The sequence below is a fragment of the Onychomys torridus genome, chromosome 1 (assembly GCF_903995425.1).
Source record: "Onychomys torridus chromosome 1, mOncTor1.1, whole genome shotgun sequence".
Lineage (NCBI taxonomy): Eukaryota > Metazoa > Chordata > Mammalia > Rodentia > Cricetidae > Onychomys > Onychomys torridus.
In genome coordinates, this window is record NC_050443.1 from 135,423,946 (window position 1) to 135,446,079 (window position 22,134).

The 22,134-nt window shown below is 38.9% G+C and overlaps 1 non-coding gene and 1 pseudogene across 1 annotated transcript; both read right to left on the reverse strand.

Moving 5' to 3' along the window:
* The window catches only part of LOC118577976, a 32,908-nt pseudogene that overhangs the window by 5,868 nt on the left and 4,906 nt on the right, over positions 1–22,134 (reverse strand).
* Positions 14,675–14,781, reverse strand: LOC118576802. The gene has a single exon (XR_004944012.1). It is a non-coding gene; the product is annotated as a U6 spliceosomal RNA (small nuclear RNA).

The following is a 22,134-nucleotide window of genomic DNA, read 5'->3' on the forward strand; positions in this document are numbered from 1 at the left end:
TACATTGTGCCTAAATAATATGCAAGCAAACACTATGCTATTTTATACAACAGATGTGGGCATGTGCAGATATGGGTATCTCCAAGGTTCCTGAAGTCAATTCCTCTTGGGTGATAATATAGAACCTGAATATAAAGTCAGTTTGAGACTTACATGAGATACTAGTGGACCTAAAATACATACAGTGAACAGCAAACTGACACTTAAGCTCTTGATGGGGTAGATTATTATTGTACCTACATACTGATCAGTATTCTGAAAAGATTAAACGTATTAACTATTACAATCTCAACCTATATGCTCTCAAGCTACTTACATGGAGCATACCATACCAGAAGAACCCAGGATGTCCTTCTACCATCATGGGATCTTTTTCTCACCTCAGAAATTTTCAGTGCATCTAGAGGTTGGCCTCATCAGGTGCACCTCTGTTAGTATTCCTCAAGAAGCCTTCTGCAGCTGGGCCCTGGGCTTGCCTTTCTTCACTTACCATATTACCTCTGTTCTCTCCAGATGAGATGAGTTTTATGCTGTCCTTACTACCCGCTTTAGTTTATGACTTACTCACATGATTTGCTAGGTGTCAAATCCTTATTGCCCTCCGTTTTTCATTCCCTGCAAGTTTGTCTTTTCCAGCAGGCCTTGTCTTTCCCGTCTTACTTGGATCTTCTTATTTCTCCATATATTTAGCACATGCTGTTTATGATTAAACTGTGTAACAGTGCCACCCACCTTTCCTACCAACATGTAAGCTTTATGAGAGCAAGGGACACTTTCTCATATTTTGTTTCTGTTTTCCAGGGTTTAGCACAGTTAAGTCAAGGCTTCTAAAACTGCACTTGAAGAAGAGTTGGATTTGCAAAGGATTGCAGTTTGTTTTAGAGTAAGATGTTTGTAAAAAAAAAAAAAAAATCAACAAAATGAACTACTAGGAAAACAGTAAGATTAGGCAGACCCACAGTGAGTACGCCATGGGCAATGTAAGTTTCATCTCTGGGAACAAGTGAGCGAAGTAAGTAAACACGTGAAGAAGAAGAATGCACAATGGTTTTCTCCTGTGCTTTGTAAGTATTGTTTGACCCAGAGGCAGTTCTATTAGCTGTGATACCGTGTGTGGAACTTGTACAAGACGAGGCCCCTCAATATCCCATCTCGGAGAAGGAAGGAACTCATGAGCCTCGGTAGGCAGTTCATGTTTGCTGGGGGAGGGATATTTCCTTCATTAGCATAGCCACTGATAAGTAGCCCACACTCCAGAAAATACTCTCACCCTGCTCTAATAAGCAACTTGAATGAGACTCACTGGGTCACCAAAACCAAAGACAAACCAACAAACAAACGAAAAGAAGTGACAGCAGAAGATATACTCCTGGAGAAGATGAAGCTGAAGGGATCAGCAGGTGTGGAAGGAAGCTTAGTGAAGGTAAGGGGAGGTGAATATAATTAAACATGTACAAAGTCTCATAATGGGTATTTTTATGTCTAATATATCCAATAAAAAACTGAAAAGAATGTAGAAAGTACACTTTTAATATATATGATAAAAAATTTTCACTTTGGTTAGATACTTTGTGAACTTTATTTCGATACATTTAAACAGATCAATACATTCAGGTATTTGTTTTTGTTTTTAAAAGAAAAGAAAATGCAGTGTGAGAAAACTGCTATATCAGAAGTTCAGGTCAAATTTCTCTCTTGAAGAGAAAATAAAACTCACAGTTAGGCTTAGCATCTGCCTTAAGTTATTTAATTTCAAGAAATGTCTACTCAATTGAACAGATACACATCACACAATTTACATGGTTAGTCAGGAATTACACTGAAAGTTCATTAAATCATGTCTAGGGAATTTAAGTGAACTCAAGTAAGTAAATTAAGTGCTGAGTTAATTAAGTTGTTAATTAGTTAATTAACTTATAGTTTTAAGTGATGCCATTATCAAAGTGACATGAATTTCAGTTTTATTTTCCTATATTTAGAAGCCCTTCAAGGAACTGTCAAAGCTTGAGGGCTTAATTCTTTTCACAGAGTTTTGGACCAAATACTAACATATTTATAGTTATATGACTTTATTAATTAGGATTGAAGGCATTTTAAAACAATTTGTTTAATTGTCTCTTTTCTCTTGCTTTTACAAATTGAAAGGGATTGCCTTCATTTACTTTTTCTTGTGTGAAACAAACATGAACATGTTCACAGTGTTTAACCAGTTGGATGTATGTCCTTGGGTAAGGGTGGGGGGTCTCCCCAAAGGTCATGTGTTGACACTCGGTCACTAGCCTGTGTGTCATCAGGAGATATGGGCATGTCTCAGGGGAGGGTCTAGTGAAAGAAAGTCAGGTCCTTGGGACAGTCCCTTGAAGGCCATACTAAGATCCAGAATTTTTCTCTCTTTCTTCTTGCTTCCCAGCTGCCATGCTGTGAGCAGGTCTCTGGCACACCCTCCCCCTCAGGATGTACTCACTTCCTTGTCACAACCCACAGGCAATGGGGGCCCCCTGTGAGCAGGAGCTGACACCTTTGACACCATGAGCCAACAAGAGTCTGTCTTCTTTCAGGTGTATCTCAGGTATTTTGTCGCAGTGGTATGAAAGGTATCATTGTATGGTTTAGAAAAGTGGATTCCAGTTATTTGTTCTAGAATGAACCATCTCAAAATTGTTGACTTAAAATACCAGCAATTATTTATTTAGTCTGTGGGTCTTCCAACTTGGCAGGGCAGGATGCAGACAGCTTGTTATAATGCGAATTCTATCAGGGTAAATGCTGAAAGGTCAGAGAAGTAAAGGAACCAGCCACCAGAGAGACTTCTTACCTCTACTGAATCCTCAGACAGAAGGGCCCAGCTCCTGTCTCCACTTCGCCTTATCACTTCCTCTCTCTGACCAGCCATATCACTTCTGGTTTCCTCCTCCCAAGTGCTGGGATTAAAGGTGTGTGCTACTACTGCCTGGCCTCTAGTGGCTAGCTCTGCACTCTGATCTCCAGGTAAGCTTTATTTGTTAGAGCACAAACAAAATATTACCACAGCTTGTATGTTCTGACTGGAACTGGTTGACCTAAGAAGGCTCATTTACGTGGTTGACAGGCTGGTACTGGCTGCTGGCTGGGAGCTCAGCAGGACTGCTTCCTAGTGTCCCTCCATAGTTACCCTGGGCTTCCTACAGCTTCAGGCTTTGTGGAATTAGTGACAGAGACATGAACAGATATGCAGAAGAATTAAATTAGACCCACATCTATTACCTCACACAAAAACTAACTCTAAGTAAATCGATACCTACATATGAAACCTCAAACACTGAAACTACTAGAAGAAAACATAAGAAGTACTTACATGGCATAGGTGCAGAAGAGAACTCTCTGAATAGGACTCTATTTGTCAAGGAATTAAGGCCAAGAGTTGACAAGGAGAACTTCATAAATTAAAAAGATTTTGCACAGCTAAAGAAACGATCAATTGGGTGAAAAGGAAGCCCACAGACTGAGAGAGAATCTTTGCTAGTTATATATCTGACAGAGGACTAATGTTCAGAATAAAGGACTTAAAAGATGGAGTGAAAAACCAAACAACTCATTCAAAACCTAAGTCCAGGACCTGAACAGAGAATTCTCAAAAGAAGGGAAAAAATGGCTAAGATATATCTCAAAAGAAGAAGAAGAAGGAGGAGGAGGAGGAGGAGGAGGAGGAGGAGGAGGAGGAGGTGGAGAAGAAGAAGAAGAAGAAGAAGAAGAAGAAGAAGAAGAAGAAGAAGAAGAAGAAGAAGAAGAAGAAAAAAAGCTCACCATTTTGAGCAAATAGGGAAATGCAAATTGAAACAACTTGGAGATTTCATCTTACCTCGGTTAGAACGGCAAAGATCAACAAATGGCAGACAACAGGACAACAAATGCTGGATGGAGCATGGGAGAAAGAGAACCCTTATTCACTGTCAGAGGGATTGCAAACTGGTCCAGTCACTCTGGAAACCAGTGTGGAGAATTATCAAAAAGCTAAAAATAATTCTACCATGTGGCTCAACTACACCACTACTTAGCATAAGCCCAAAGGACTTGACATCCTACTCTGTTAAGGTACACAGACCAGGATAGGAGATAAAGTTCTGTTATACTGTTGGAGGTATTTTAAGAAAATGATTTGACCTTCTGAACATTCCATTTCTGATGTCTTAAAGGATTATGATACTTGCCTGATAGCTGTATATCTCAGAGCAGTTGGAAAGTCCAAATACACTACTACATAGAAAAGTATATTTTTGATGAGAAAATAAATTATGTGTGACTGGATATTCATGCTGCCAAAAAAAAAATCCATCATATTTTCATATATATATATATTACACTGCATTTGTCTGTTTGTATACAGAAGTCACAGTTAATTTTTTTTTCAGACAAAGTCTTTATGTGGCCTTTACTGTCCTGGAACTTGCTGTGTAGAATAGGCTGACTTCAAACTCACAGAGATCTGCCTGTCTCTACCTTTCAAGTGCTAGGATTAAAGGTGTGAGCCACAACACCCAACTGCTAGTACTTCAATTATGATATTGCTAAGAATCATAATTATGGCCTCAGGCAATTTACTTATACAATGAGAATACAAAACTAAGAATGTAGGAAAGATATTTTTGCACTGTTGGCAATTTAGATTTTGGGTGGAGGCCCAGGGCCTAATGGTGAAGTTGCACCTATGAACAAGTATTGATAGACTTACTAACTTTCTATATTCACCAAGCTGTTTAAATCCAGGAGACTAAGCCATGGTGTGGAAGGGTGTTTGTCAGGGATTGCTCATTGGTTGGAGGTGATCATAGCTGTGGCCCAACCAGGGAAGCCAAAGTGATCTCAGTTCTGGCAGTGGCTTCTCATCTAAGAGCAACTCCAGGAAGTTGAGCATCTGAGCGTAGCCCTAGAGCTGAAGAGAGTGGGAGGAAGGGTAAGATACAGCCTAGGAGAGAGTAGTGGAGACACTTGTGAGCAGCACCTAGTGTCCCAAAGAGAGAGTAGAGCAATCCAATGTCTTTCCCAGGGAGAAAAAGTAAGAGTGTCCAGATGAGCCATCGGGGAATGGGCTTATTAGATGGGCTTATTTATTTATTTGAACAGTTGAAGCCAGGAATCCATAGACCATCTTCCACAATGTCTCTACACTTTCGGCCATCCCTCTTACTAGGTGTGACACCCTTGAGAGTGGACCCATTCTCTAGCAACTTCAAGGCTTCCTGAATGCTTGTGTTTCCAAACCAGCCATGAGATACTGTAACAAATGTTGGACTGGATTCAGGAGAGACTATTGCACTCCTGCGAAAAGTATTTGGTTCCTTGAAGATTGGAAAGAGTCCCTGGGCAGCTACCTAGAACACTCAGTGCTCTCAGAGGCTAGTTATTGGCAAATATCTAAGTGCCTACAAGTTCAGATTTGGGTGTGTGCAGTATATTCTCTGTACAAAGGGAATTCTGTTCATGCTGGCAGCACGTTTTCGCTTAGGATGGAGTCCAAGACTGACATTCTGGTAGTATGTAGACTGAAATGGAGATAGGAAATAAAGAAAAGGAATGTTCCACATAGTTCTTAGGAAGTACACTTTCTCAATGAAAGAAGTCAATAGATGCATGCAGCATACAGCCAGTTCCCTGTTGCCCTGGGCAGGCAGGAAATAAGGCAGGTCTCAAATGTTCAGGTACTTCCAGTGCTCTGCTGGGATTATGTTCTTAAGGAATGTTATTGATTGTCTACTGGGTATTTGTTCTCTTCTTATTCCTCAATAAGAGAACTCAAAATAGTTGAGTCTTGGACCTAACTATAAAAAGACATTTTTAGACTCATAGCAGAAAACAAAACAAAAAACAAAACAAAACAAAACAAAACAGTGATGACTTCTCAGAGGCCACTAGATGGAGCTTTCCAAGGGAGTTTTTCTAGGAAGGCTGAGCTAGCTGGAAGCATTTGAATTATTTCCTTCTTTCTTTTTCTTTTTCTTTTTCCCTATCTAGGATGGTAATGAGATCGCTGGATTTGCAGCAGCTACCTCAATACCATGAAGCCAACTTGAGGAGGAAAGTAACAATGAAGGAGAATGACAGAGCATTTGTCTTTGATGACTGTGGCACTGTCATCCTAGAACCAGATTAACCATTTCTATAAAAAATAAAACAAAACACTATCTTATCTCATCTATTATTACTTTTGTCTTCTTTTTCTTAATTGAAATTTTTTTCCAGAAATTTTTTTCCATACAATATATTTTGATCATGTTTCCCACCCCCTCCAATTTCTTCCAGATACTTCCCATATCCTTACTCACCCAGCTTTATGTTCTTCTCTCTCTTTCAACAACAAACAAACAAACAAACAAACGACAAGAAAAAAACACAACACACACACACACACACACACACACACACACACACACACACACATACGAATCAAACAAACAAAAGACCAACAAGACAAAAAAAGTCAAAACAAAAGCAAACGAAACAAAAAGTCAACAAAATACCATCAAGTTAGTTTTGTGCTGGCCGTTCTTGGGCATGAGGACTACCCTAAAGTGTAACTAATACACCTAGTGAGAGCCCATTGGAGGAAAATGATTTTACCTTTGCTACTGGGTGTCGATTGCAGATAGCTTCTTGGTTAGGAGTGGGATCCCCTGCCAACTTTCCCACTTAGTGCAGAGACCCTGTCTCTTTTGGATCTGCTTAGATCTTGTGCATGTGGTGACAGTCTTTGTATGGTGCCTTAGTACCATTGTGTCTGTTTCTTGGAGTCATTTATCACCTCTGGCTCTTACAATCTTTCTGCCCCCTCTTCTGCACAGATCCTTGAGATTTGAGGCAGGAAGGGTTTGATAAAAACATCCCATTTAGGATTGAATATTTCAAAGTCTATTATTCTCTGCACATTGTCCACTTGTGGGTCTCTGTGTTAGTTCCCAGATCTTGTAAGAAGAAGCTTCTCTAGTTAGGGTTGAGCAATGTATTGATCTATGGATATAGCAGAATGTCATTAGGAGTCATTTTATTGCTGTGTTCATTTAGCAGAATAATAGTGGTATATTTTCTTCTAGGCCTGTGAACTATCTAGGCTCAGGTTATTGGTCAAATTAAAAGTATCAGTTATGGGTTCCATATTATAGGGTAGGCCTTAAATTAAAATTTAAAAAGTAGTTGTTACTCCCATAACATTTGTGCCCCTATTACATGAGTACATCTTGCAGGTAGTTCACTATTGTAGGTCACAGTAGTTGGGTGATACGGATGATTACCTTTCTCCTTTGCTACCTTCCAGTATCATGAACACTAGTTAGTAGGGGTGGATCTTCTAGATAGACACCAGCTCAACTTCTTTATGTCCAATGATAAAAGTTATTGTCATTAGCAATAGAATCTTACTGTCAGGTTGTAGAGAGTAACCAATAGCCTTAACAAGTGTTCTGTGATGTTTGGGGGTTCTGATAGAGCTCCTTTGACCAACAGCTCAACAAGATATAACCCATTCCTGGCAATGGAGTTTTTTTTTCTTAGTGATGTAAGATGTTTAGTTGGGTCATTGTCTTCCCTATTATTTGGTTACTTTCATATATGTATATATTTTAGGAAGCTTCTATAGTAGTAGGGTTCCACATGGTTTCTCAAATGGCCTTTAGTGTTAGTTGTCCCTCCCCATATTCTCTTCTTTACCCTTCTTTCCCATCCCCCTCCCTATTTAATTCTTCTAATTTCCTCCTGTCTCTTCATAACACTATATTCTAATTCTCCTATCTTGGGAGAGCCTCTCATCCCCACTAGTTCCTTATTAGGCACTTAATCTTTGTAGTTATTCCAATGGTAGAAAACTTAGAAATTTTAAAAGCTAACATCCACACAAAAGAGAAAACATACAGTGTTTGTCTTTTGGATCTGTGCTAAGTCACTTGGGATGATTTATTTTCTAATTCTATCCATTTACCTGAAAATTTCATAATTTAATTTTTATTAACAGTGGAATAATATTCCACTGTGTGCATGTACTGTACTTTTATTATCTATTTGTAAGTTGATGGACATTTAGACTGTTTCCAATGTCTGACTATTATGAATAGTGCAGCGATGAACACAGATGAGCAACTATCTTTGTAGTAGGATGTAGAGTCCTTGATGTGTATGCCCAGCAATGACATGCTGGATCTTGAGGTAGATCTATTCTCAGCTTTCTGAGGAACCGCCATACTGATTTCCATAGTGGCTGTACAAGTTTGCTCTCCCACCAGCAATGGATGAGTGTTTCCTTTACTCTACATCCTTCTCAGCATGTGCTGTCATTTGTGTTAATGATCTTGGCCATTATGACTGGAGTAAGATAAAATTTCAAAGTAGTTTTAATTTGCATTTCCCTAATGGGTAAGGACGTTGAAAATTTCTTTAGAGACTTGTGTTTCATCTTTTGTCAGCTTTCTGCTTGGTTCAGGACCCCATTATTTAGTTGGGTTGTTTGTTTTCTTGATGTTCAGTGTTTTTAGTTCTTTACATATTTTAGATACTAACCCTCTATCAGACATATAATTGGTAAAGATCTCTATCTATTCTTTAGGCTGCTGCTTTGCCTGAGTAGTGATGTCCTTTACCATACAGAAGCTTTTCACTTTAATTAGGCCACAAGAATTAATTGTTGGCCTCAGTGCTTGTGCTACTGTTAAGAAATACCTTTCCTGTGCCATTGAGTTCAAGTTCTCGTTTTCTTTTTCATCAGACTCAGGGTATCTGGTCTTATGTTGAGCTCCTTCATCCACTTCGGATTGAGTTTTGTGCAGGTGATAGATTCTACACTCATCCAGCCAGTTTGACCAGCACCATTTGGTGAAGTGACTGCCTTTTCTCCAGTGTTTGTATTTGGCTTCTTTGTCAAAAAACCAGGTGTCTATAAATTTGTGGGCTTATGTTTGGTTTTTTAATTTGATTTCATTGACTAATGTGGCTGTTGATGTTTTTATGCAAACACCATGCTGCTTTTATTACTAGCTTACACTAAAAAATGATGTGAAAAGATGAAAAGACAAAAAAGAGGAAAGATACTGAAGGGCACCCTCTGAACATAGCTTTTTGCTCCCTTTCACTTTTTAATTAAAACTCATTTTTGGATTTCTTTTTTTCTTTTCTTTTCTTTTCTTTTTCTTTTTTTTTTTTTTTTTTTGAGCTGAGGATCAAACTCAGGGCCTTGTGCTTGCTAGGCAAGCGCTCTACTGCTGAGCTAAATCCCCAACCCATATTTGGATTTCTAATGCTGAAGGGCCCTATCCTTATAGACACTCTCAATTGAAAATCCAGCCAATAGCATTTCATTTAGTCAGATTCCACTAGAGCCGTGCTTCTCAACCTTCCAAAGGCTGTGACACTGTAATACAATTCCTCATGTTGTAGTGGCCCCCAACCATAACATTATTTTGTTGCTGCTTCATAACTGTAATTTTGCTACTGTTACGAATTATAATATAAACATCTGATATGCAGGATATCTGATATGTGACTCCTGTGAAAAACCCCACAGTGATCATGACCCACAGGTTGAGAACCACTGTGCTAGAGAGCTGTGTATATAACACTTGCCTCACATGGGTAAGATCTTGATCTTGATGCATGCCCCCCCAAATTTTTTAAACAGTTTTTGAAAATTTTATACATGAATACTATAATTATATCATTTCTCCTCTCTCCTTCCCCCTCCAACTCCTCCCATGTCCCCTACTACCTCTCAAATACATGATCTCTTCTTTAATTATTATTGTTCATATGTACATGCACACACATGCATTGCAACCTGCTAAATCAGTTTGATATTTCTCATATGTGTATGTGCATAGGGCTGACCTTGGTATTGAATAACCTATCAGGGGCTCATTCCCTCATTCCTGGAGAAGACTAACTTTTCCTCCCTTAGCAGCCATTAATGGCCTATAGCTTCTCATCTAGGGTAGAGCCTTGTGAGTTTCCCCATCTACATTGTCAACCGAGGCAGTCATTGTCCAGGTCTTGTTAGACAACCACATTGTTGTGAGTTCATGGGTGCAGCTTTCTGACATGCATAAAAGACATTATCTTGGGGAGACTTCCTGGTCTTCTGGCTCTTATCTTTCTGCCCCTGCTTCTGTGATGTTACTGAGCCTTAGTTGTACAGGCTGTGTTGTAGAAGTATCAGTTGGTGTTGAGTAAGCCCTGGTTAATTGTTTTCTGAATTTTTGTCAGTTGTAGATTTCGGTGATAGTCTCCATTTGCTGCAAAAAGAAGCTTCTTTGATAAAGTGTGAGAGCTTTACTTACCTGTGGATATAAGGATAAGAAATTTAGAATAAGGTTGGGAATCATGCTGGTTTTAGAAAGTGGCCTCACCAACCATGGGTATAGATTTACAGACCTGTTGAGTGGGCCTCATGTCCAATTATAAAGCTATTGGTTATGCCCAAGATTTAACTCCCACTATTGTACCATTGGGATATCTTGCTATGCTGATCATGTGCTTTGTAGGCTTTATGGATGAAAAGAACCATTGATTTGCTTTTCTCCCTTGGCAACCAAAGGCAAAACTACATTGTTTTGGGAGTCTCTTGGTCTGTTTACTAACAACTTAGATTTCCATGCCTGATACTAGGATTTTTTGTTAGACAGTCTATAGTTCTTGAAGGGAGCTTTATAACCCCAAGCAGCACAATTTCATTTAAATTATTTATATATCTAAATAAATATATGTACACACATATATAATATTTTAAGTAAACATGAAATAATGTTTTCACATGATTTATCAATCATCCTTAGTGTTCTATATCCCTCCTTCTTTTCTTTTCTTCTGCATTGCCCTCCTGCCTCCATCCCCAGATAAAGGTCTCTCTGTTTTTGTTTTTGTTTTTGTTTTTGTTTTTCATTTCCCCTTCATAGCAGCCCAGTTGTATTATACTCTTCTCTCTAGAGATTTCCACCATGGTTCTTTTTCACTTCCCTGGTTTCTGTGGCTACTACAAGTTACATACTCACATTTAAAGATTCAGAGCTAGGATCTGCAAGTAAGAGAGAGCCTGCAACATTTGTGTTTCTGGGTCTGGGGTATCTTTTTCAGTATTATATTTCCCAGGTCCATATATTTACCTGAAAATTTCATGATTCCATTTTTCTTTATAGCTGAATAGCATTCTAGAGTGTAAATGTATCACATTTTCATTATCCATTCATCAGTTGGGAACCATATAGGTTGTTCCCATTTCCTGGCTATCGTGAATAAAGCAGCCATGGACATGGTTGAATATCTATGGACCATGATGTCAAGTCCTTTGGGCATATGCCAAGGAGTGGTATAGCTGGGCCATGTGGTAGATCTGCTTTTAGCATTCTGAGAATTCTTTACAGTGATTTCTGGAATACTTACATTAGTTTTCAGTTCTACTAACAGAGAGTGAGGTTCCCTCTTCCCCACGTCCTCCTCAGCGTTTGTTGTCAACTCTTTTCTTGATCTCAGCCATTCTGACTGGGGAAAATGAAATCTCAAAACACTTTTCATTTGCATTTCCCTAATTGCTAAGGCTGTTGAACACTTTTAAATATATTTCTTAGCTATTTGTATTTATTCTTTTAAGAACTCTGTTTAGACTGATAACATATTTTAGTTGGGTCATTTGTATTCTTGACTTTTTGTTTTTTTAGTTATTTGTATATTCTGGATACTGATCCTGTTTTAGTCACTGCTCTATTGTGAGGAGACATCATAACCAAAGAAACTTATAAAATGAAGCATTTAATTGAGGCTTGCTTATAATTTCTTAGGATTAGTCCATGATCATCATGGTGGGGAGTATGATGGTGGTCAGGTGGGCATGGTGCTGGAGAAGTAGCTGAGAGCTTACATCTGATCCACAAGTCACGGGCAGAGAATGAGACACTGGGCCAGTCAGGGATTTTGAAACTTCAAAGTTCCCAGTCAGTGACACTCCAACAAATCCACGCCTTCTCCCACAAAGTCACACCTAACCCATCTGAAACAGGTCCCCTAGTGACCAAGCATTCAAACGGGTGGAGGGCATTCTCATTCAATCACCCCAAGTCTCCGTTAAATGTACAGGTGCAAAGATTCTCTCGTACCCTGTGGGCCTCCTCTTCGCTCAGCTGATTACTTTCTTTGCTGTATAGAAGCCTTTTCGTTTTATGAGGTCCCATTTGTCAATTGTTGGCCTCAATTCCTGAGCAAATGGAGTCCTATTCAGAACATCTTATCCCATGCCTGTATCTTATAGGGTGTTGCTTTTGCTTTCTCCTAGCACTTCAGTGTTTTGGGTTTCATGTTTAAGTATTTTATCCATTTGGAGTTAGTTTTTATGCAGGGTGATAGATACAGATCTAATTCTCTTCTGAGTGTGAACATTTAGTTTCCCCAGAACCATTTGCTGAAGATGCTGTATTTTACCTAGTGTATTTTTGGCATTCTGCCAACTATGAGATGGCTATGATTAATTATATTCATGCTTAGATGTTCTCTTTTGTTCTGTTGATCTATGTGTCTAATTTTTGGCCAGATACCATACTTTTTCCCCCTTAGAACAGCTCTACAATGTATCTTAAAATCAAGGTTGGTTTTACTTCCGGCATTCTTCTTCTTCTTCTTTTCAACCAGGATTGCTTCAGTTTGTAGCTGGAGAGCTTCTCTGCAGGCCCCGCCAAGCCCCCGCAGCCCACTTACAAAACAAACACGCAGACGCTTATGTTGTTTCAACTGTTTGGCCTAATGGCTCAGGCTTCTAGCTAGCTGTTCTTACATCTTAAATTAATCCATTTCTATAAATCTATACCTTGCCACGTGGCTTGTGGATTACCAGTATCTTACATGTTGGTAGTCATGGCAGCGGCTGGCAGTGTCTCTTGACTCAGCCTTCCTGTTCCCAGAATTCTCTTCTCTGCTTGTCCCGCCTATACTTCTTGCCTGGCTACTGGCCAATCAGCATTTTATTTATACATAGCAATATCCACAGCATTGGTTTTCTGAGGTCTTTCGTGGTTTCATATGAATTTTATGATTTTTTTTCTATGTCTGTGAAGAATGTTGTAGAGATTTGTTTGGTATTGCATTGACTCTGTAAATTTCTTTTATATGATGGCCGTTTTCACAATACTAATTCTACCAATGCATGAGCTCTAGGGGCCTTTCCACCCATTAGAATCTACCTCAATGTCTTTCTTCAAATATTTAAAGTTTTCATTATAGAGAACCTTTGCCTCAGTGGTTAGGTTTAATCCTAGATTTTTCATTTATTTATTTATTGTCAATGGAACATTTCTGTGATCTCTTTCTCAATATGTTTGATATTGATGTATAGAAATGATACTGCTTTTTGTTTTTCAGGTTTAAAAATAATTTTTATGTATATTAATGTTTTGCCTACATGTATGTATGTGGACTAGATGTGTACCTGGTGCCCACATAGGTCAGAAGAATGTGTTGGATCCCCTGGAACTAGAGTTACAAATGGTTGCGACCAAACATTTTGTGGGTACTAAGAACAGAACCCTCTATAAGAGTGTCCTTAACCATTGAGACATTTCTTAAGCCTCCAAGGCTACTGATTTTTGTAAGTTAATTTTGCATCCTGCCATTTTGCTGGAAATGTTGATCATTTCTAGATGTTTTTCTGGTGGAATATTTGAGGGGTCTCTTATGCATAATAATATATCATCTCCAAACAGAAATGAATATATATATATAAAATTTTTTTTTTCCAAGACAAGATTTTTTTTTCCTGTGTAGTGTTGACTGTCTTGGAACTCATTCTGAGCTGGCCTCAGAGTTCCTCCTGCCTCTGCCTCCTGAGTGCTGGGATTAAAGACATATACCACCACCACCCAGCTATATCTTTATTTCCTATTTGTATCCCTTTAATTATTTCTACCTGCCTTATTATTTAGCTAGTGATTCAAGCACTAAGTTGAAATGGAGTAGTGAAGGCTGACAGTTCTGTTTTGTTCCTGATTTTAATGGGATTGCTTCAAGTTTTCCTCCATTTAAGATGCTGTTGGCTGTGGGTCATAGGTAGGCTTTATGAAGCTGAAGTATATTTTCTCCAGTCCTACTCTCTCTAGGATTTTAACACAAAGGCATGTTGGATTTTGTCAAAGGCTTTTCTGCATATATTGAAACTATCATGCAACGCTTTATTTATTACATTTATTGACTTACATGTGTTAAACCATCCCTGAATCTCTGAGATAAAACCAACTTGATTGTAGTGAATGATCTTTTTTATATTTGCCTATATTCAGTTTATAAGCATTTTATTAAGGATTGTTTTTTGCAGATACATTCATGAGTGATATTGACATGCAATTTTTTTGTTGTTGTTGTTGAATCTTTATCTGGCTTTGGTACTAGAGTACTAATGGCTTGGTAGGAGGAGTTTGGAATTGTTCTTTCTACTTCCTTGAATAATTTAAGAAGTGTTAGTTATATATCTTTTAAAGTCTGGGAGAATTCTCTTGTGGGTCTATCTGGGTTTGTTTGTTTGTTTGTTTGTTTTTTTCTAGTTGGAAGTCCTTTAATTAACATTTTGATCTCTTTATTTGTTATGAATCTCTTTAAAATACCTTCTTGGTTTAACTTCGCTGGTTTGGACAATCTGGAAACTCATTCATTTACTTTAAAATTTATACTTATTGGAATATAGTTTTTTAAAAATATGGAACACTTCATGAATTTGTGTGTCATCCTTGCACAGGGGCCATGCTAATCTTCTTTGTATCGTTCCAGTTTTAGTATATATACTGCCAAAGTTAGCATGGAATATAGTTTTTTAAAGTATTTCCTTATATCCTGAATTTTAAGCTGTTTATTGAAATGTTTTCCCTGTGTATCTCCGTTTCTGTTAATTTGGGTCATCTCTTTCTTTTGGCTAATTGGGGCAAGAGTCTGTCAATCCTATTTATCTTATCCAAGAACTAGCTCTTAAACTTGTTGATTCTTTATATGGTTTTCTTTATTTCTATTTCATTGATTTATGTTCTGGTTTTCATTATTCCCTGCCATTGATTGGATTTGCATTTGTTTTGTTTTTCCAAAGTCTGAGTTCTATCATTCACTCATTTATCTGTGCTGTTCTAACTTTCTTAATGTAGTTGCTTAGAGCTATACATTTCCCTCTTATTATGGCTTGAATGTGTCACAGATGTGTTATCAGTTTCAATTAGCTCCAGGAAATTTGATTTCTTTCTTTGCTTCTTCTTTGACCCATTCATCATTCAGCAACATGCTCTTTCATCTCCATGAGTTTGTATAATTACTAGAGATTTGTTTGCTGTTGATTTCAGTTTAATAGTGTTGTGATCAGACAGGATATTTGAGGTTATTTCAGTTTTTTGGAATTTATTAAGATCTGTTTCATGTTCTAGGATGTGGTCCATTTTGTAGAAACTTCCATGGGCTACTGAGTAGAAAGCATATTATCTGGTGTTTGGGTCAAATATTCTGTATGTATCTGTTAGGTCCATTTGATGTGTGATGTCATTTAAATCTGATGTTTTTGTTTATTTTTGTCCAAGTGACCACTGTTACTGAGTTGGAGTTAATTTGTGTCTCTGAGCCCAATCTTAGGTTTCTTATTAAATTCATGGTTTCAGGGTTTGGTGGATGTGTGTTTAGGATTATAATATCTTCCTGGTTAATTGTTCCATGACTAGAAAAAAGTGTCCATCTTTATCTCTTCTGATTTATTTTCATTGGACGTTCATTTTGTCAGCTATCAGGCTCACGACACCTGCTTACCTTCTTGTTCTGTTTGTCTGAAATGCCATTTTCCATCCTTTACTTTAAGGTGGTCTGTCTGAAGGTAGAATGAGTTGCTTGTAGACAATAGAAAGATGGATTTTATTTCTTAATGTATCCAACTAAGCTGTGTCTTTTTATTCAGGAGTTGAGACCATTCATATTTGACATTGTGTGTTGATGCTGTCATTTTGTTTTTTGCTGATTCTTAGTCCTATTTCATGTTTCCGTGATTACTGATTCTTTCCCCATCCCCATATACTCTTTGATGTGCTTATTTCTCTCTTTAGTGTACTCTAAAGTATTATTTCCAGTGTTCTCCATAGAGCTGGTTTGGTGGACATGAATTCTTTTAGCCTGTTTATAGCATAAAAGTCTTTTCCCCTCAACTATGGCAGATAATGTTGCTGGGTACGGTATATAGGTTGAAATCTGTGATATTTTTGAATTTGAGGTGCATTGCTGTAGGCTCTTATGGATTTTAACTTTCCACTGAGAAATCAGTTGCTAGTCTGTTGGGTTTTCCTCTCTATATGACTTGTGGTTTTTCTTATGAAGCTTTCAAAAACCTTCCCTTTGTTCAGTATATATAGTGTTTTAACTTAATATTCTGTGGGGAGTTTCTTGTCTCATTTATTTCAGATTCTGGGTACTATTTTTTGTCTGTGTAGATATATCTTTCCTTAGTTTGGGGACATTTTCTTCTATGAGCTTGTTGAAGATCTGCTCTGTGTCCTTGACAAGTGATCCTCCTTCTTCTATACCTATAATTCAATTCATATATTTGATCTTTTCGTGGTGTCTCACAGTTCTTGCACATTTCTTTCCTACGTTTTAATTTTTCATATTATTTGCTGGAGTGGTTCAATTCCTCTATCTTCAAGTTCTAGATTCTATCTTCTGCTTGATCCAATCTACTTGCAAAGCTTTTCCCTGAGTTTGTAAATTAGGTTATAACATTTTTTTTTTTTTTTTAGTTTTTCAATATTCTATCTTTTTACTGAATTAATTTTTTGTTGTACTGTTTAGATCATTTTCTTTAACTATTTGCTTGTGTTTTCTCAAATGTTATCCTGGCATTATTATTCCCTTTAAGTTTATTGAACTATTTGTTTGTTTGTTTTTTTTCTCTTTAAACTCTTTGAATTCTGTGATAAACTTTGTTATTACTCTTCTAAGTTCTGTGTCCTGGGGTTCATCCAAGTAATTCTTCCCGGAGAACATTCCATAGGGGTGGTGGATTTGGGTGTCTGACACATTGTCTTGTCCTTTCATATTATTTGTATTTTTGCAATGAGACCTGGCCATGTAGACTTCTTTCATTGGTTATGTGTCTGATGTGAGATTTTAGGCTGCCACTGTTGAGTGGAAGTTTGGGTTTCATCTTTATTGTTGACCAAGCTTGACTGACTTCTGATTAGGTATGAGGGGTTGGTAGTTCAGTCCTTCAGACACTCAATGCTGATTTTGGATAGGAAGAATGGGGCAAACCAATTTAGTGATAAACAAAAAAGCATGCAAATGAGACAAATGGCTGGTCTACTTGGGTTGGTATGTAAGCTGTGGTATCTGAGCTGTGTCTCTGAGTGTGAGTATATGCACAAGGCTAGGCTAGGGGAAGAAGTCTCAGGGTCACAAGGAGATGCAGAGAGAAGCAAGATGAACTTGCTGGACAGGTAGAGGTTAGGCGGGACTTGCAGACAAAAAGAGCATGAAGAAGAAGGGGGAGGAGTCCCAGGGTCACAAGGAGGTGCAGAGAAAAGCAAGATGAACTTGCTATGTTAAAAAGAAAGGCACCACCATGTGGCAGAGCATATGTAAGAAATAAAGGTCAATTTAAAATGTAAGGGTTAGCTAGTAACAAACCTGAGCTATTGGCCGAGCATTTATCATTAATAACAAGTCTCTATGTGGTCATTTGGGAATTGGCTGGCAGGACAGGAAAGTCTGCCTAGAGGAGAGGGCTAAGGTTATAACCCAGTGGGGAAGTGCTTTCTTAGCATGTGCAAAGCCCTAGGTTCAACCCTCAGTACTGACAAAATCAGGTTTCCTATCCAAAGCAATTTCTCCCCTCTTCTTCTTCATGCTCTCTTTTTGTCTGCAAGTCCCGCCTAACCGCTACTTGTCCAGATATTGGCCAGTCAGCTTCTTTGTTAAACCAATCACAGTGACATATATTCACACAGTGTAAAGGAATATTCCACATTCTCCCCTGTTTAACTTTTTGTTTTGAGACTAAGTTGACCTGGCTGGTCTTGAGTTTACTCTGTTGTCCAGGCTGGCCTCAAACTTACAATTCTCCTGTTTTAGCCTCCAAAATAGTTGGAATTATAGGCCTGCACTATTAGACTCAGCTAGAAAAATCATTTTTTTAAACCAGGAAAATATACCTATAAAGGTGTTACTATTGTATTTCTTTAGAAGATTGTTATTTAAAAGGTAGTAGTATGAAAACAAACCTCCATAGGGTGCTCCAAAAGACTGGAGTCAGAAGCAAAATGACAAATTCAACCCTGACTTTATGCTATTGAGTGTCTTAAAGAAGAATTGCTTTGGCGTTTAAAGACAGAAGGCAAAGATAAAATCTGAAATTGATTTACACATGCATATGAAATGCTCGAACTAGAAATAACAATGTTAGCTGAGTGTGGTGGCACATACCTGTAGTCTCAGCACTTGAGTGATAGGGTCAGGAAGATCAGTATTCAAGGTCAGGATGAGAGATGTTAGACTGTCAAGAAAACAAACTGGCACACACAGTGAAAGCAAAAATAAATAAGTAAATGCAAAATACATACAGTGTTTAAGTTGTATATACTTCATCATAATTCTCCATGCATCGGATAGTTTCAGTTCATCTGCCCTTAGGTAAGAATGCTTCTTATCCAGTAGGAATCATGATTATACATCTATAGAATTTATATTCCTCAGGCATGTTAAATAAAGGATTAGAAATCTGAGAGACTTGAACAGTGATTTTCTGTACCAGGGAAAGAAGATGCATTCCTACTACTGTGCCCCACCCCATGCCACTGGGGGTCAGGCAGGTCTCATCAATCGTGGTCCTCACCTGGCTCCTTTTCAATACAGAGAACCAAGAAGCTACCACCAGTGCACCACTTGGTCCACAGAATGAAATCTGATTGCCCACATGGTGTAATTCCACCCACATGATAGGCAACAGTACTGGATTGTCATGCTACTTGAAGCTGTTCATGTTGGAAATAAACCAAGTAGATATGTGGGGTGTCTGGGAGGGACATCTCTCACTGCCCAGCCTCCTGGGGTCCATCTGGGCCACTTTCCTTCCTTATCACTGCACCAGGTCTTTGTAAGAATACACTGTAGGTACAAGGGATGATCTTCTCAGAGAGAGGTCCACCAGAATTCCTGTAGCTGGGTCACCTCTAGTAGCTTGCTTATAAAGGACCCTGTCAACAGAAGGTCTAGGTTGATTCTCTGTTGTTCTTCCTTGCTATGACTAGGGTAGCCTACTTAACTTTCTCAAGTTTACCAATTCTTTGTTTAAAAGATTAAATGTAAGAATGCATGAGAACCCTAAAGGCTGGCTCCCAGCCCCTTTAAACCTTCTACAGAAAGGTTTTTCAACACAAATCTGTGAAATCTTCAAAATCCTGTGCATATTTTCATTTCCAGAGTTTATGACTTTCCCCAAACACCAAAGTAGTGTGGGATTTAACCCAGAGCTAAACAAGATAAACTTAAGGCTGTGTCGTTCGGAGCCCTGCTTCTTTCTCCACTGTTGCAGGACCACTTGAAGATATTGCTAAAATATTGGTTTGCAAGCAGCAGGGTTGGGAGGAGCTCTGCAGTCTCAGTAAACTCCAGGTGATGCTAATCTGGCTGACCCATGGACCCACTCTGAATGAGAGCTTAACATGTAGGTCTTAATCAATCTGAATTGCTGAGTCTACTTAATGATCATAAACATACTATTTATTTCTCTGGGTTCCAGAGGCTAAAAACCCAAGTCAAGGTGCTGGTGAAGGCCTGCTGTGCATTAAGAAATGGTGCTGTCCTGCTCTGTCCTCATATAGTGGAAGACACCCCTTCCATGGATGAGGTCACTTATGGACATTAATCCCACTTACAAAAACTTCATCCCCATAATATATTCTCCTCCATACCTTCTTACACCTCTGGAGGGTAGGATCTCAGCATTTGAATTTGGTGGGGTTGGGTCATGAGTGTTTAAGCCATGTGTATTAATTTCCTCCAGTGTGCAAAGGCACCGCAGTGCTCCTGGAAGAATGAGTGCTGGAGCTAGATAGCCAGGTTTGCTTTCTGGTTTTGTTCCTCCATTAATCTTGGTCAAACTACTGTACCATTTTCTGGCTCACTTTTCTCATCCATTAAATGCGGGTAAAGTAGTATTGCACCTCACTAATAATTAAACCCATTAAAGAGGTCATAACAATGTCTGGGACACATAAGTGCTCTGTAGAGCTGGCTGTTGTTCTTAGCTTACATATCAGCTTGTGAAGTCCATTCTTAGATGCCATATTCTTAGTTCTCATCTGACTCAGGTGACCCAATGTTCTGGATTGCTTATGTCCCAAGGAATGCCTCCAAAATGGTATCAAGGGTCAAATAATTTTGGAAACATAAAGTTATATCTCTTAGAGACATTGGAACCATGGTACCCTCAGTGTCTGTAAGGGATTGGCTTTAAGACCCACACATATACTATAATCCATGGATGTACCAATTCCTTGTATTAAATAATATATAGTCTACCCACATCCTCCTGTGTACTTTAAAATATTTCTAGCTTAATATAAATGCCATCTACAGAGTTGTCTTCTGCCCATGTCAGCTGTAGCTTCCACACATGGTGCCCTGCAGCAGAGATCGAGGTGGGGTGTTTCTGCAGCCCAGGGGGCTATACCAAAGGTGTCCCTGAGATAAAAGGGGAACAACGCTCTTGATTTCAGCCCTGACCAGCAGCAGAGCTCCCTACCTAGGGTGCACACCTTGCTACAGGGCAAGGCACGGAAGATGCATTCTGTTACTGCTGCCTGGGCCTTTGCCATAGGTAATCAGGCCCTCAGCTCACTGTGGACAAGTGTGCAAATGTGTGACTTGGAGAGGAGAGCTTCCCATCCTGCACTCTGCCTATGCAATACAATGCACTTTTATTTCACGCATGGGTATTTGTAGAGCTTATTGTTTTCTCTCCCCAGTCCTCCCTTTTGGTCTAAGCTGTTCTTTTTCTGGAAAAAAAAATTGAAGCTTGTGGCTAAATACTGAAATAAGAAGAGAGCTGTTTTCTGGTGTTTCTTTTTTCTTTTTCAAGGAATGTGTCTAGGGCTTGGACAGATGGCTCAGTGGTCAAGAGCACTTGCAGAGGACCTGAGTGGGGTTCCTGAGAGGGGTGTTATGCCCTCTTCTGGTCTCTTTAGGCACCAGGCATGCATTTGATCCACTTGCATGCATGCAGGCAAAACACTCAGATATATAAAATGTGTATAGGTATGTTCAGATTAAAAACACAGACTAGGATTTAGTGTCTGGCTAACAGGTTTTTTCTACTAATAGCAGCTTTATTGAGGCACAATTTATGTAAAATGATGTGGTCAGTTTTGATGAATGTGCATGCCAGTGTGACTACATGCATTTTGAATATATGTTATAATATATTTCCACAATTATGTGCATGTTATAATAGACTACATGCATTTTGAAACAAGCCAGCTCACAATGAGAAGTGTCACCAGAGATAAGGTGCTCTGTACTTGTGAAGGCTGAGTGGCATAGTGGGATGACTGATCACATAGCTGGTCTGTAATATGAAATGCTAAATGATCTTATAATAAAAAACCCGGTGCTAGATATTGAGGTAAATGCTAAAAGATCAGAGGAAACAAAGGAACAAGCTATGTCCACATCTTACCTCTAGGGCTCCTCTGCCTGAAAAGGCTTCAGTTTCTGTTTCCTCAGGCCTTGTATACCTTTCTCCACCCAGCCATCACTTCCTTCCTAGTGCTGGGATTAATGGCATGTGTTCTTCCCAAATACTGGGATTAAAGGTGTGGGATTCCCAAGTACTGAGATTAAAGGTGTGTGCCATCACTGCCTGGCTCTGTTTCTCTCCCAGACTGAGTCAATCTCATGTAATCCAGGGTGTCTTTGAGCTCACAGAGATCTAGACAGATCTCTACCTCCTGCATGCTAGAATTAAAAGTATGTGCCACCACTGCCTGGCATCTATGTTTAATCTAGTGGCCTGTTGTGTTCTCTGATCTTCAGGAAAATTTTATGTAGGTACACAATATATCACCACACTGGTCTGCTACTGGGTGACAAGCAAGTTTTATCGCCACTGAGGCTCAGGGCCCAGTTTGTCTTTGC